Here is a 17,924-nt window from a genome sequence, read left to right on the forward strand (position 1 = left end):
TACAGACAAAACTTTTACTACATAGAATCTGCACTAAAATCAGGCGGTAACAAAAACACTTTAGACTGAGTCTTGTCATTTAAACGTGTCTGACCTGCATCATAATGTTGGTTTTCTGTGTCTTTGTATTAGAGCCCTGCACGGGCCTAAACTCTGAGCCCGTGCCCGGCCCGGCCCGAGGGGGTGGAGCCCCAGACCGACCCGGTCCAAAAAGGTTTTCAGGATTCTCTGGCCCGGCCCGAGCCCAAATTTTTTTTGTAACCAACTAAATGAAAACAAAGTGCGTCAATCCTGACCAATGTGTTAAAAGACGCGCAGGATCCGATCAATTTGTCTTTCCCTCGTTTACCGTCACGGAGATAACGGCGCAGTGTGCCTGGCTCTGGTGTTAATCAAGTTAAATTTTATCTCTTTCCAACAATTTTCACAAGAAAACAAAACAGTCAAAAGCAGGGCTTGTGTTGACCGGATAGTTCGCGTATTTGACAGTTTATTTTGACGGAGAAAGAATAGAAAGAATTACTCCGACGCACATTGCAGATGTAGCTAAGAAAGATTCCCATCTGAACATCTGAGCTGCTCAGCGCAGCTGGCTGTCAGCGCGTACATAAGGTGCACAGCGAGCTGAAGATGTGGAGAGGGGCTTGGAGCGCATCGCAGAACCAGAGCGCATGCGGGAAGATTCCTCCCACTGAAGCGAGTGTTTTGCAAACCCTGTCTCTCAGAGAGACTTGTCACTTAGAAAATGTTCCCTGATTATGAAACTTTGGCTGAATAGTGCTTGTTCCTGTCTCCAATGTGGCGACACATCCAGGAGCCATCTGAGGAGAATCCCAGAATCTCACATCTTCAGCTCAGAAAGCGCCTATATGATTACGCACAAGCGTGACCCGTCAACCCGGTCTCACAGTAAGACCGGGTTGGACCTGTTCAGGTTTACGCAGACAATCTTTACATAGAATTGACTTACAGATATAAAATTAATGCAGTAAAATATAAAGCATTTTATTTAAATATCCATTCATTATTTTACAAGCACAGAGAGCCGCATCAGATGGATGGAAGAGCCGCGGTTGTGACATGTTTTCTCCAGGACCAGAGAGGACGCAAACTCAATACATCTCTTTTATTGTGAGGTAATAATTTCTCCGAGTTTTGTGGTTGCGGGCGGGAGTAGACATGCACGCTGCGGGTGCGGGCAGGACTGTAACACACACGTTGCAGTTGCGGGCGGTAATGGTCAGAAATTCAGCGGAGCGGGCAGGAGCGGGATGAAGAAAACAGTCCCACGCAGGGCTCTACTGCTGCGTTTGTGTTTCAATTTTTTTAAATGAATTTGATTAAAAATAAAAACGCCTGGCCCGGCCCGTGTCCAAGGTAATTACACAGTCGTTGGCCCGAAGCCCGACCCGAGGGCCTAGGGCTTCAGTGCAGGGCTCTTCTTTGTATTGTGTAATTTTTCTGAGTACAATGTTCTCTGCTACACTGCCTCTGCAACATGTTTACAATACCAACATCAGAAACCTTCTTCTCACTCACTTTAACTATGCAGTTGGTTCAACCATTTCAGCTGATTTTCCAGTAAAGGACTCAGAGGCAGATGTTCCAGAAATGCACAAAACCAGTTTCAGTGACATTTAAATTGCTTTTGCTATCTGTACCTGCATCAGCATTAGAACACAAAGGAACTATGTTCATTTACTACATCATTAGCATATAGATAAAGGTTTGAGCGATTACAACTTCTATTTGTTCTTGATCCACTGAAGGACAATCAAATGATAGAAGGAGCAGACACAAGTGGCACCAAAAAGAAAAAAATCTGAGTGAAATGCACCTGAAGTGGGATGTAAACCTTCCCTCTCAGACAAGACTTACATTTAAGATTATATTTTTAAACCAGGAGCATTTCATTCTTAAGGAAGAGGATTAGGGCCACTGAAAAGGGGGGAAAAAGTATCGAAAGAGAATTTTGATTTTAATCTCAGAATTCTGCCTTTTTATTCAGAATTCTTGTGATCCTGAGAAAAAAAGTCTGAATTTTGAGATTAAAGTCAGAATTCCCTGTCTTTTTTTTTCTTTTTTTCCTTTTCTGTCGCCCTAATCTGCTTCCAGCACCTGCATGTTATTTTCTCTAATAAAAAATAAATTAATTTATTTAGTCATATATATATATATATATATATATATATATATATATATATATATATATAAGTGGAATTCATTTGATTTTTTTGTCATCTTGACTTTTGTTAATAGTATTGTTTGGTTTTAGGGTCAAGAAGATTTGAGGAAGGTTCTCCGCCTATCGGCTGTAGAGCATGTTGATGGTGGTTAGGGTCGTCGGGGTGCCAGGGTTTACTTCGTTGACCATGCATTCCAAAATAAAGAGTAAGATGTGGATCACTGACACCCCACCTAATGTCATTTGTTTATCCCCCACTTTTGAAACAAAAATTATTTCCCTGAATGAAGCAGCAGCTTCATGTTATGTGAACGTGACAGGATGAGTGTCATTGTATCCCAATTGATCATGCGCCCTGGCTACTTGTCCCTTTGGCTGACTGGTTAGCACGCGTGACTCTCACCCGGGAGTCTGGGGCCCTCGCTTCTCCACCTTGTCACATGAACATACGCATAAACCACAATACAGGCTTGACATGACGTTGATTATGATGCTTAACTGTCATGTTTCAACTCTACCAGCAGATGTTGCTACATGGCTTAATAAATGAAGCACTAAAGGAAGCTTAACAGCAAATCTTCTGGTGAAGAAATTGGCTGGAACGCTTCATTGCTTCAAGAGGGTTCTTTTGTCCATCATGAAGACTGGCAGGTGGCAGGTAGAGTGTCACAACAGGTAGACAAGACACAGATTTGACAGACAGGCTCAGAGGGTTTAAATACTAAAGGATAATCAGGAGAAAAACGTTTGGCTGAACTAAACTTCTACTAACAACTGCTACCTGGCTTCATATCTATTCACCTTATGAGTTACCTTTGAAGTGCATTTCTAAAAGTTCTACTGACCACAAAAACAGGGGAGTGCGCGCCGCGTGCCAGCCGCACCAGTGAGGTAAAATCACCGGAGGACAAAACAGGTGATACGCCCCGCTCCACAGCAGCGAAACGCATCAGGCACAAATAAAAGACAGAAAACATGAAAGGAAATGAGCCGACATGAACGATTGCGTGTTAAATTTGTTTTTGAGGTGGTGACACCTGATTTGGCCGTGCTCAGGATGCAGATGTCTGGAGCGCGTCCTCAATCAGAGCTTTACATGCGCAAGCTGGTTAAGGTTAGGATGGGGGTGAGGGGAAGGTAAAATTGCAAGAGGGTAAAGGTCACAATTCGGTCAAATGTCTGTTTTACGGCGGGCGTCAGACACTGACGCTCTGGCACAGTGCATCGCCTCCCAACGCGCAGGGGCTCGTCACCTGCTGTCTTTTCCGAGGACTGCATCTTGTCGGTCATTATCACGTGACAGCGACTAGTCTGTGAAAGGCATAAAAAGTCACCACAGAGCCGTGAAGTTGACTAGTCGACTAGTTGATACAACCCCTAGGCTGAGCTGCTGCTAATGTCCTTGTGGAAGCAAGGAAAACAAATGTAACTGTTGAAGCACGCACGTCTATGATGTACTGGGACACGTATATTAGTGTTTATCAGCAAATGACCGTTCTACAACCCACACAACAGTCACTCATCCAAATATTAACTCTTGTGGCATATCCTTCCTTCACAGCCTAAGAACTTCCTAGGGACATCCCCACTTCACAAAGGAGGAGCTACCTTTACCAGTAGAGACTTCCTCGTTCAGTGGGATGGCCCCGCTTCACAACCAAGAGAGCCAACTTCTTCCTTCACATCATTGTCCTGTCACTCCCTCCCTCACCTCCTCCCTCTGCTGTTACTTTCCATTAACGTTGTGCTGCGATATTATGAAGAATATACCATACCATATTTATTTGTAGAGCACATTTAAAAACCGCATGTCGGCTGATTAAAGGGCTTAAACACAAAAGAGGGCGATGTAGGAGCAGACACAAAACAGTAATGCTAAAAAGAGTCCTGACAATCAAAGAATATGAAAGACTGTTAAAAAAATAACATGAAATCAGCAATGCAGCAGAATTTAAAGGCAGGACAAAAACATTTTGTTGCAAAAAATATGTATTTAAAAACGACTGAAAATGGGCAAAAGAGAATAAAACCGTAGAGTAAAAAAATATCCGTAAAAGAAAATCAGAAGGAAAGCTCCAGAAGAAGCTTCTCTTTGTGTTTATTCTAATACAGCCTGGCATGGGTGATGAGATCCAGATCCATGTGGTTTGAACAGGACTTCTGTAATACTATTTTACTTGTCTGGATAATATTGGTGGCTTAAAACTGTGATGTGTAATGGCCCAGGTGCCCAAACACCCAGCCCACTGGTTTTCATTTTATGACAGCACCCATGGCGTGTTTGACACCTTGACAATGATTGCCACAGGCTAGAGGGTTCATTCTATAAGGTTTAGCCCACACAGTCTTTCAACAGGACATCCCTTTACCTGTTCACAATCTATGCTACTTCTGCAGTCATCTTCAGGACAAGCAAGTTGCTGCATGATAACTTTTGACACGGAGTTTAAATGCAAAGCTGAAGCACAGCAGAGACGGATGGGTAACGGAGGAATTTAATCTGTATAAAAGTTTTCAAATTGTCTTTCCTGTTACTTGGTGCTATATAGACGTTTTTACGTCGAAATAATGTGTTTCCTTTTTGACTGAAAGTTGTTTATAACCTAGTAATTGCGCGGAAGAATGCTGTCCTGGTGGAGAATTGCTTCACAACACAGACGCACCAACAGAGAGGTGAAAAAGGAAAATTCCTCAGATGTGTCTGTGAGTGCAACGTTTCTGATGAGGAAGTATGAACTTGCATTTACTCACAGCTGTAGAGGAGCTGCTGCTGCGTGGCTGATGCCACCCAGCGATAGCTGCTACTGTGCCAGGACTTGTGTAGACAACTCACTGTAGGGTACAATTCAAGTTTATTTATACAGCGCCAAATCAAGACGAGTCGCCTCAGGGCACTTCACACAGTCAACATACCAATACAGGTCAGTTCATTAAGCCAGTCAGTTAAAAGTGTCCTATATAGACAGGTTTAAGAATTTTGGCATCTGCCTGATCAATCCCAGTGGCTGCCTTTGTGGGATGTGGGTCCCTGGGCTCTGCTGGGTCCCCGGCGGGGGTGATTGCCCCTGGGTCCCGGGTCGCTGGGTTCCGGGCTCGGCCAGCTAGGGGGTGGGAGGCTGTGGGCAGGCCTGTGGGATTGCCGCTGATATCTCCCGGGACTCTGCCGGCTGCCAGTTGTGGCCCCCCGGGGCAATCCTCTGCACCTCTCGAGGGGGGCAGGGGCTTTTCTGGTCACAGTATTCCTGGGGTCCCTGTGCTCTGGGGCAGCTCCTGGATCTCTGGGACTTGGAGCTCCCTTCGTCTCCTACACATCTTTGGGGGGCAGATCTGTGGTCCCTCACACTCTCTATTGGACACTCCTATAGATAAACCTTACATAAACAAGCGCATGTACACACACAGGTGATCACATGGTGCTCTCATAAGTATGGGCTTGGGCACGTTCAACACATGTCTTATGTTAAGACAGGTTCGGAGCGATTGGAGAAAAAGATGTTCGCTTCTGAGTTGATGTTGGAGACAAAAAAACAGTCAAAATAAGATTCACCGCTGCAGAGGGAGAACACACACATCAGCTCTCATGCAGGGATCATCATCACCCTCCAGCAGCTTGTATGCATGTGTTCTCTCGCTCGTTCTGTTTCGGCTGTTTTTATTCACTCAAGCAGGGTTTTACAAAGTTCAGTTTGAGTAATCGTCTGAACAGCAGACTTGCATCCTTGAGTTGATGTTAAAAATAATGCGTCTACAATCTCCACAGATAACAGGGACCTGTTCTCACAAAACCTGAAAGGAGGGGTGAGCAGCAGATAACAGGAGCATTTTGGAATGTCTAATGAGCTGCAGGGTCAGGTTTGCACACACACATCAGGTTGCACATTACCAATGATCAGAAGTAAAAGATGTTGCTTGGGTTTACTTGTGTGCATTATCAGTTAGTCTTAACACTTAAGGCTGTCGTTGCCACTAAATGCACTGTGATTTATTATCGTGTGATTGTTTAGTTAAACAATGCTGATTGTATATTTCTTCAAGTTGACGCAGTGATAGCTTGCTCCTGTTGAATTGTTCTGTGTCCCATTTTTTTCTATTCTTTCTCTGTCTGCAGGTCTAGAAGCAGACTCTTGTTCATTATTGTTCATTTTTGTGGAACACCCCCCCCCCCCCCACCACCACCACCACCACCACCACCCCTTTCCCCCCTCTCTCCCCACCTTTTGTCTTTTCCTTTCTCTTTCACCTCTGACTCCGTGTCTGGTCGGAATTACAAAGCATTCAAAAACAATAACAATAAAGTTTTAAGTATCAGGGGTGACATTAAAAGCAGACGCTTTGATGCTCCACCTGAGAGTAAATCTGTAAGGCTTGTCACCAGCATTCAGACATTAATTCTGTTTGCTTCACAGCCAGACAGGACACATGGAGAAAAAAATAAAATAAAATAAAAAAGGTACCAATCACTAAAATAAGCTGCTCTGACATTCTCTCTCTTATCCATTTAATCATGATGGGGTTTTTTGTGATGTTCTGGTGGATTCGGCAGTGCCATCTTGTACAGAAGGTCAGTATCTGCCCAGATTCCTGCCTCCAACTCCAGACAACAGAGCTCAGCTTTACACCTTTGTAAACCAGATGCTGGAAATCCCCATCAGAGCAGAGACAAACCAGTCATGGTGAGTAAGAGTTTGGGTTTGTTTGTTTGCATCTGGTTAGATAGGTTCATCAACAGTGGAAGACATGGAGATGACTCAGATGTTATCTGCTGTGTTACGTAATCACACACACACACACACACAATGAAACAGGAATCCTTTGTCGTGAAGCAGGGGCCCCCCAGAACATTTTGATTAGGGTGGCCAGAAAATTTGTGTAATTTTTTTGTGTGTTTTACATTTATGTCTAGACTAAATTAGATGTATTCATGGTGTGAGTGAACATTAAAATGGTTTATTTAAACTGGTCTTTACTGGGGGGGACTGCCATTTTTCTCGGGATGGGCATAGCCACTCCTGGCCACCCCTTGGGTGCGTCACTGTTGGGAAGGAAACAAAGCTTTCAAGTTTGAAAACGGGTAGCATTTCAGCTGCCTCAGGATCAGAATGTCGATGAAAACCGACGTATGTGAAGACGGATCAATGCTGAAAAAGTCCCCTAAAAACTGTTTCCTGTCTGCTAAAGGATCACTGAGCTCCTGCTGAGCGGGCCATATAACGTGGCCAAGAATACATCAGGATCGGGAAACTTCACCCTGAGATGGACACCATCTGACAGCCAAGATTCAGAAAGTCATCCCATCTGTTTTGTTGTCCGGGCAACGTCAGTACCTCATCTGATGATTTTCACATGATTTCAGAATGTACAAAAGACCAAAGGATCTATTTTCAGTTTTAACCTCCTGAGATCCAGATTTATAGTTGGTGTGATTTAAAAGGAAAAAAACAAGTCTAGCTATTACAGATTAGTCGACTAACATAAACATGAACAAAATATTACTTGGAATAAAAAATAAATGAACAAAAATAATTAAGCTTAAAGTCAATATCAAGTGTTTCTAAATAATAAAAGGTCTAATTTAAAAAGAATAAAATCTTATAGTGCAAGAAGCCGGTGTCCACATATATGGACTTATGAGATTAAACCATATTTTAAAATTGCACCCTCATACTTCACATAATCAATAGGCTAATTTACTATTTCATGACTGTCAGTCATGGAAACTGTTCTGCCAAGTATTAAAATTAAGAATGCACCGAAAATTTGGCTAATGAAAATTTTAGTTCAAAAATGAACCAAATGTGCATTTTTGGTTTTCGCTGGAACAGGCCCGTCAAGTCAACCCGTTTTCGTTTCATCCCTCATGTGGCAACTTGCTCTTTGCTTCATGAAAACGGTACATTTGTACTGATTTCTAAAGTTTATCCCTTTTACTGCTGTTATTTTTTTACAAACACTGGAATTTTCATATAAAATATGTGACTGTTGTCTTCCGGTTTCACATCCACCGGGTCTGCCTGGCCTTATTTTAATTTTTTTTTTTCTTCTCTTATATTCCTGGATGAGGGGCAGTTTTCAAACTCTATAAACTCTGAAAATTTCAACAGAAACACCCAAAATCTTTGCTCAGATTGAAATTGCACATCTCCACTATCGTTTGGTGTACAGTAATAACTTCATGAGGGGTTATATTTAGCTCGTTAAACGCAATATTGCAAGTTTGGTGCTTCTAGGGTTAATTTTACAGTCCTTCTAATGCTATGTTTCTGCTTTCAGCCTTGGTTTTCTCATTTTCAGTTTTTGGATTCGGCCAAGAATTTTCACTAAAAGTTAAAGTTAAAGTCCCATTAGTTGTCACACACTGATGTGTGTGCGAAATTTGTTCTCCGCATTTGACCCATCCCCTGGGGGAGCGGTGAGCTGCAGACACAGCCGCGCTCGGGAACCATTTGGTGGTTTAACCCCCCAATCCAACCCCTTAATGCTGAGTGTCAAGCAGGGAGGCATTGGGTCCCATTTTTTCAAAGTCTTTGGTATGACCCGACCAGGAATTGAACCATGATCTCCCAGTCTCAGAGCGGACACTCTACCACTAGGCCACTGAGCTTCGTTGCATCCCTAGAACCAATTAGAAGAAAGAATGAATTAGAGAACCAACTCGGCATTTGGCAGACCTAAATCACCAAAGAATGGTTTAAAGAGCAAGTCACATCCTTTAAGAGAATTACTCCACTCCCACTTCCTGTTTGAAAAATGCAACAAATGCTGTTGCCTAGCAGACCGAGAGGGCGGAGCCGCTAACAAATACACACACACGCAGGCTCACGACAGCATTGTGACATCATATGGTACCAGTTTACATCATAACATACCTCTTAGCCAATAGCGATGGCAGATTTAAATTAAAATGCAGTGCAGAGTTTTTACCTGACAACAGCACAACACTGCCAGTTTTAGGCAGAAAATTTAAATTTTAACTAAGATGCACTGAAGTGCCAAATTATTGACTACATGTGTCTGCAGCATGATTAGACACTCATTTATTTAGTTTATCAGCAAAAAAAAGTTTATTTGGGGGTGACTTGCTCTTTAAGGAACTCATATAATGTAGACTGACTCTACAGAGTATAGAAAAGATATACATAAAACTACAAGCAAATAAAACAAAACTACTTTTACAGAAACTATTTCAGCTGTGAAGAGATGGCTGAATGAGATTTCTACACACAGGAAAATAAGTGACGTTCTTGTTTTTTCCCACAGTTACCTCAGTTCGGTGTATCAGTCTGAGCTGCGGTGTGTTGTTGTGACCGCTGGCATCAGTGAGTGGCATTCTTAAATCTTAGATTATTTTAAAAACTCCATCAGTCATTTTCTACATTGATAATGTCTCTGAAGTTTTGTTGTTCTCTTCGTAGACCCAACAACGACCACAAATACGACAACACCTGCACCCCTACCGATGGCACAAGCAACTACAACTACAGCCTCACCAACAACGGCTACTTCTGCAACCACACCTGTCCCATTACCAAGTATGTAGAAAATGATTTTAGATGTTTCAGGTCAGTTATTCTGCAGGTTGACACTTTGATTAAAGGTGCTGTGTGGGGAGTGGAAGTCTTTAGGTTTTTGTGTGAAAACTTGTAGCGGATTACAACTGTTCACCAAATTTACATAATGAAACCAGACAGCAGATGAAAATCGCTGTGAGGTTAGCAAGCTTCAAATCCTTCTTCCAGAACAACAGTAGGAGCATTAAACGTGACGGACACCACTAGAAATCTGGTCATGTGAGTAGCAGCTTCGCTGGAGGAGGAGAGAGTCTGTGGTGATTTGTAACGTCTGATTTGTACTCATTTAAATTACAAAGTTTTACAATCATTTAAGTGTAAGTACAACTAATGTGTGATTCGGGGTTCAAGGCAAAGTGGACCAGAAAACGTCTATTGCCTCGTTCACTTATTTTCTTTTATTATTATTATTATTATTTTCGTTCGGGGGACTCTTGAGCCCACAAGACAGGCTCCATATTCATTCACTGAAAAAGCTGCATTTTGAAAACAAAGTGAAAGGTTCTACTCCTTTATCGGGCTCCCCCCTAGACTCACAGAATCTGATGGTTGCAGAATATGGTACAACACCTGCTAGCGACACAAACACACAGCTGTAACCCCCATCCCCATGTGGTGTTTTTATTGTGAAAAACAAGGCAGTTTTCAGCTTTTTTTGGATTATCATTTACTTAAAAATCACAAGAGCTCAGCGCCACGTTCTGGTGAAACCTCACCACCACCACGTTTCTGATGTGACTAAAAAGTCTCATTTTTAACAAATAAATTCAATTTATTTGTTCCCATTGGTAAGTGAAGAGCATTTCAAGCAATATGGCAAAAAATGTCCCAGAAAAAAAATCTCAGACAATACCTTTAAATCAAAGAGGTCAGGTTTGACTTTCATCTGCAACATGATTGTCTGAGAACAAGTTGATTACTAAACTCTGCAAACGTCTTGGCCTGCATCATAATCTTGATTCTCTTACTTCTAGATTATGTTATTGCTCTGAATTTAAAGATCTCTACAACATCGTCACTGGAAACGGATTATGACGTCATCGTACAGCAGGTCAGTACCGTCACACTCAGGTTGGTTTAAGTCCAACCAGGTTGACAGAATTTCCTGAGATTCTTTACTCTTCTGCTTCCTTTTTATACTGAAATAGGATCTTGACCACATGTAATGAAAAGTTAACCCTTGTTCTAATAATGCAGGCAGTTAAATTTAGATCCTGATCCTGCCTGAGCACAAACACCGATCAGTAATATTTAAGATGTAGCTTCATTCTTTTGTTATTTCAGTAACAACTGTGTTTTTGTTTCCAGGTTAAAAATGAATTCACCAGACGAGGACTTCCATCAAGCTTAACTGTACGCCTCCTAAGTGTTTCTGCTCGAGCAACGGCAGCTGTCCACTAGTGGCAAATTCTATAACAGCATCTGCTCCTGCTGGGGAAAAAGACCTGTTTAGTTTGTGTCTTTCTTTTTTATTCATTTTGGTATTTTCAGAATAAAAGGTGCTGCAAAGGTTGCGTTGATCTGCACACATATGATCCAACAACAGCCTTTCTTTTCTCAAAAACGTTTACACCAGCAGATGCAAAACCAGAGCAAAAACATGACGATAAACTCCATCCTCCCAGCCCTGAACTATTCAGCCCCTAATGTTCATGGGTGCTCAGCACTTTGTCTATTACAGTATGACTTTATTTACTGTGTGAGGTCGGTGGCAGATGGTGAAAAAATCCTTGGTGGAGCTGATTCCCTTAATTGTTCTTAGATGTAGCTCCTGTGTTAGTCCAACACTGTCGGAACTTCAGGGTAATTTTACCAGAACTTCCTGATGTGAACGTGTCTCCACTTTCGTGTTCAGGAATTTATTGGCGTACCTGAACAGAGGTAGGTACTTGCAAAGGCCCGGAAGAGTTGCTGAGTGGAACTTTTGGTAAACTCATGCTGATCGGTTATAACTCAATAAATGACATCATCAGAAGTCGTCAAAAACAACGACACTGGTAAAATTAGAAGAGCTGCTTGTAAAGCAGAATAGAAGCACAAGTACACAAGTACGGTCCTCGCTGCTTTAAAACCACTGTTAAATTCCCAACACCCAAACATGCAGCAGAACTCCCCCCACAACCATGTAATTCACAGGGCTTAGTACCATTTGAACACAATGGGACAGATTCAGGAGGTAAAAAGATTAAATTTTACTTAATTGTCATCCAAAAGGAAAAAGAATGTTGGTCATTTTGTAGTTTCTCTATTGATAGAACTACGAAGGGAACAAAATGAGGGCAGGAGCTTTCTTTATCTTTATTGGGCAAACACTGGCCCAATCCCAATACTTGCACCCTCACGCCCTTCAATTGCGCGCTCGTGGCCAGGGGTGCGAGTGCGTAGGGTGTCCCGATTTCCAAGTGAGGAAGTTGACCACGCCCCCATTGCACCCTTAATCTGCACTTCAACCAAGTCCGCAGCAATGCGGACCTCGGGCAAGGGTATTACCCACAAGTCATTGCTGCAGGAGAAAAGGCTCAAGTTCCTTTTCTGAAAATATGTAATGAAATTAGTTAATTTTAGGATGAGTAGTTGATGCTGTAATACTTTTAGACAAAGCAGCAATAAATGTAAATTTATTTCAAATAACTGTTTGGCTGTTTGTTTAAAAGTTGTTAATAAAGGTTATTGAAAAAAGTATCACAGTGACCAGCATCCCAGCATGTGTTGTGATCAATGATGCTCCTTGTCTCAATTCGGCAATTATTTGCACACTTGTGTACTGCGCACTCGAAGCCTTACAGCACACTCTCTCCAAGTGCACTTTGCTGAAGTCCGCAGTGCGAGTATTGAGATTGGGCCACAAGAAACTACCTTCTCTCTCTCTATCAGTCATCTGATACATGTAGAACTTGCAACTCCTCTAGTGACACAATACAGTTAGTGCACATTTACAACATGAGCACACACATTGTTCCTTCAATAAAAAAACAAGGTTTTTTCTTTGTATGGCACCTTTGAAGATAAAAATCATGAGGTTTTATGGTGTAGAGGGAAATAATTCTATGTTAATCCTATGTTCATCGTCAATGCTTGTTTTTGTTTAGTAGTTACAGGTTTTGCTCACAAGAGGGCAGTGTTATGCCAGAAGCAAAGGGAAAGGTCACCTTGTCTCCAGGTGGAGAGATCTGATTAGTGTCAACCCGACAGCTGGTTCCTTTGTTTTTGCCTCAGTTTGTTTGCTCAGTGTTTGGCAACCACAGAGATGTTTCTGGTATGTATCTTTAATTATTAAATAAGAATATTTATTATAAAAGAAATGTAAGTTTATTTGGACTGCATCTTTAAGGGGAATTTAAGTTTAAGAAAATGTAGAACTAAAGCCTATTTTACATCTAATCCGTCTGCTAATGCTCTAAATGGTCTAACTGTTTAAATGTGTTTGCCAAAGGTTATCAACCTATAAGTCACCAATTAAGAAAATAAATAAAAGAGACTAAATGAGTGGAATTGTCCAGCGCCCTCTATTGGATGCCACACCTATTCGACTTTGGGCAATGACAAAATAGCTCGACGCAAGGCGCCTAACAAGGACCAAAATAGTGAAACGCACTTCCCTTAATTGTTAGGTATCCTGGTGCCAAAAGCACACATGGACACCTTTATGTCTGAACATGGTGGTTATTATGGACAATCTATGACAGGGGTGGGCAATCTCAGTCCACGAGGGCCGGTGTCCCTGCAGGTTTTAGATGTGTCCTCGAACCAACACAGCTGATTTAAATTGATAAATTAGCTCCTCAACATGTCCTGAAGTTCTCCAAAGGCCTGGTAACAAATAGGGATGAGCGAGTTCACCACTATCTGTATCTGTGTTTGTATCTGTTCAACCAACTAAATTAACAGATAAATTTGTATCTGTACTCGGAATGGGCGTGGTATACCCGGAAGTGGGCGTGGTTTGCATCAATATATTATTTTAAGTCTGAAATTGATATGGATTGATCAGAAGTTGATATGTGTGTGGTTTATTTGAAAAGTATTTACAGAGCAGCCTCAGAATAGAGATTAAATATTTTTGATCACAATAGTAAAGAAACCATTACAGAACAAGTGCTTCAATAAAATCAGAACATTAATATTTAAGTGCATGGATTAATACATCTGAACTCATGCAGTAGGAACTAGGAAATATGAAATACTAGAACCACACACAACTTTATATATATTTTTTAATTTCAATTTGATTAAACTGACTTCTTTCTCAACGTTCTTGGAATTTTGCCCCACACAAAGTTAAACAAAACAATGTTGATTAATGTGTGTGTGTGTGTGTGTGTGTGTGTGTGTGTGTGTGTGTGTGTGTGTGTGTGTGTGTGTGTGTGTGTGTGTGTGTGTGTGTGTGTCTGCTCTGTCTTCTCGATCCCCAGTGAGTCATGGCGGATGGCTGCTTGAATAACTTTTACTTCAGTGAAGTTTTGTTTTGAGTATGTCGTTTGCATGCGTGTGTGTGTGTGTGTGTGTGTGTGTGTGTGTGTGTGTGAGAGATATAGAGAGGGAGAGAGAGGGAGCTAAAAAAAATAAAAAACCCGACCGGAGCGGAGGTAGAGACACAGCACATCAGCTCTGTCTTGTCAAATGCACCATGTAAGTTACGAAAAAAGTAACTTTAAATATTCAACCGAAAAAGAGGCGAGCTGAAGAAAACCTAGGGAAAACTGAAGAAACGTGAGCAACAGTGAAGCAATCACATCGAGATCCGTTACTATCTGTGTGTGTGCGTTGATGAGCCGGACGGACTGCGCTCCCGGCCGGCTAGAGAGTTTTGTGTGTAGGGAGGGGCGGGCGCTCTATGTGACTGGCCAATCACAGAGCGTGAAGACAGTCAGTTACCCAATGAGGATTTTCCTTCAGCACGATTACAGATATATACGAGGTTTACTCGTTTCATGCTCGTATTCGTCAAAAATGCTTTATCCGTATCCCTAGTAACAAACTAATCATGTGATTCAGGTGTGTTGACCCAAGGTGAGATCTAAAACCTGCAGGGACACTGGCCCTCGTGGACTGGGTGTTTCTTCCCACCACATCTCTCCAGGTCTCACTGTCATTGCCCACGTGAGCGTCCCCCAGCAGAACGAGGGAGTGACCGGAAGGAGCACTCTCCAACACATCCTCCAAGGACTCCATATGGGCGGGTAGTCTGGACTGTAGTTTGGTGCATAAGTACAGACAACAGTAAGGACCCGTCCCCCCACATGTAGGCAGAGGAAGGCTACCCTCTCGTTCACTGGGATAAACCCCAACGCACAGGCACCAAGATGAGGAGCAACTAGTATGCCCACCTCTGCTCGGCGCCTCTCAGTGGGGGCAACTCCATAGTTTTAGTGTCCAGCCCCTCTCCGAGTAACTGCTTCTGGAGCCAGAGCCATGCATCAAGGTGAGTCCGATTGTATGTAGTCTCTACCTCTCAACCTCACACAGCACCTCAGGCTCCTTACCAACCAGAGAGGCGACATTCCATGTACAACAGGGGTGTCAAACTCAAACTCACACGGGGCCGAAATGAAACTCTGGGACGGAGTCGAGGGCCAAACTTAATATTTTTTGAAAAAGTGACGGCAAATTTGCACATTTTCTTTATCAACATATATGCAATTTTGAACCTTTTAATTTGGAAACAAACTTATTTCTGCATTAACACTGAATGTGGAATAACCAAATTACACACGAGCATGTCCGTTTTAAATAAAACACATCAGTGGTATTCATTACTTGTGGTATATTCAGCATTTTTAAAATCAATTCAGGATTTATGTTTTCTTGTTGTTTATTTATTTTTCTTATTTTTTATTCTCCTTTTTTTCTCCTGTAATAAGTGTCATCGCTGCTGTGACTTCTAGCTTTCCCCACTGAGGAACAATAAAGGGATTTTCTATTCTATTCATCTATCTGCAGCCTTTCCACTTCCTGTTTACTGTAGGTTAAATCTTTTCTCACGGGCCAACAACAAAATAAAAATATCATTTTATCTTAAATGAAAATGCAACATCTCACCTGTTAACTTTCATGTTTTGCAGCAGAAAAAGAGCATAAAACCTAAATATTTAAAGCTCAGTTTGTTCCACTGGTTTACTGTGATGCTCACCTGTTCCAGCCAGATACCTGCATCATGGGGTTGATCTGAGCTGAGGAGGAGACTCCTGTTGTTTTGTTCATCTTCATCATAATAATGACAACATTAGATGACAACAGGTGCTCACATAGGTTTGTGCTGCTGAACATGTCTGAGCAGCTTGACCACGTTGTTGTGTGTCGGGGAGGAAACACAACGACAGCAACCACAGAGCCGTGCTGGTTTGAGCGTGTCGCTGCTCGCTGGAGTTATATCGGCTCTGCCTGGACGTTAGTTGGAAAGCTTTCTCTTTCAGTCGTGAACACATTACTGAGCGGCTAGAATCTCCGTTTCTGGGCTTCAACGTCAGAAAACAGCTGAGTGAACTCGGCGCTGTGAGAGGAGTGTTTAGTTTGTCCGAGACAGCGGAGCTGCAGACACCGCCAGCAGGCGCTGGAAAAAACACAAAGGAGGGGGCGCGTCGGCTCCGCGCTGACGCCGCAAAGCATCATGGGAGTTGAAGTCTTTGTGGTAAAATCGGCCAGCGGGCCAGTTTTAATATATTTTTGATATTTATCTCGCGGGCCACATAAAAATGCTCCGCGGGCCACTCTGACATATGTGAAGTACAAGGAGCCAGCTTTTGTAGCCAAAGATCAGACTGTCAAGGTCCTCGCCTTCAACCACCACCGATCACACATTGCACTTGACCTCTTTGGCCCCTCCCACAAGAATTAAAAATTTAATTGAAAATGGAAAATAAAATAATAAGCAATGGAGGCCCAAAAGAATAAACAAACAGCAGCATGAAGGAAGCACATGAGAAAGAAGATAACCAGGTGATCACACAAAATCCAGCCTGAACAGGTGACTTTTCAGCTGCTTTTTAAAGGACACCACTGAGTCCATTGATCTCAGCCTCAGGGGAAGAGTCTGGGGCCACAGCAGCTAATGATCTGTCACCTTTGGTCTTTAGCCTGGTGCGCTGCACAACCAGTAGGCTTTGGTCACTGGACTTCGGGGACCTGATGGGGGTAACATCTCAGATGTACTGTTGGATGTCATCTCCATAAATATTGTAAGAGATTTTTTTTCTAAGAGCTCAACATGTGCTGGAGAGGGAGCAAATAAAGGAGGACCAATAGAGGCCCGAGCACAGAACCTTGTGGGACACCATGGGTGAGAGAGGTGGTGGCCCGAACTTGGAGACAGCCACAAAGAAGAAACACTCAGACAGATAAGAGGAGAACCATTCCAGAGCAGATCCTGGTAGGCCTACCCAGTCTCTCAGCCTCTCCAGTAGCAGATGATGGTCAACAGTCAAAGGCAGGACCAGAACCGAACAGTCCCCTGCATCACTGTGAGTCAGAAGGTCATTAGAGACCCTAAAAAGAGCCATTTCAGTGGAATCAGCTCTATAAATCACACCACAGAACAACGTTTTTATTTTCATTATAATTGAGGTACAACTTATGTGCGATTCAGGGCGTAAGGCATAGCGGGTTATAGCCTTTATAGCCCGTTCACTTACATTGATTTGTTTTCCACTCAGGGGACCCACTGAGCTGACAAGAAGGGGAGGAAACTTAGGCTGGGAATATATTATCCCAGTTTTAGTATGATAGCACTTTGCTAAAGGATTAATTTTAAAAACTTCTTAATGATAAGGCATTAGAAAAACCTCTAATCTCAGAATTTGTAAGCTACAAATAAAATCACATTATTATGGTTTAGCTTTGGATGTAGATCTGAACGTACCATTTTTAAAAAGCTTTTAGTAATCTAAAATGTTAATTTTATTGTTTACCTATTGTGGTGGTTTTACTGTTACACCATGCCTTGTAATGTCTATGACTTTAGTCTCCCAGTTGGGTGTAGGAAAGTGCTTTAAAAAGTAAATTGAACTCAATTGAATTGAGTCATAGAGGTGACTACTCCAAAAATTTCCTCATACTAAAATAATTACAGGCTTTTAGAGTTGGTAGAATGATCAGCAAACAGAGAGGGAGTGTTCTAGAGGCATGTCAGCCTTATAACTCTATTGGACGTAAGCATTCTCAGTCTTTGTGTAGAG

Source organism: Nothobranchius furzeri, chromosome 2 (assembly GCF_043380555.1).
Source record: "Nothobranchius furzeri strain GRZ-AD chromosome 2, NfurGRZ-RIMD1, whole genome shotgun sequence".
Lineage (NCBI taxonomy): Eukaryota > Metazoa > Chordata > Actinopteri > Cyprinodontiformes > Nothobranchiidae > Nothobranchius > Nothobranchius furzeri.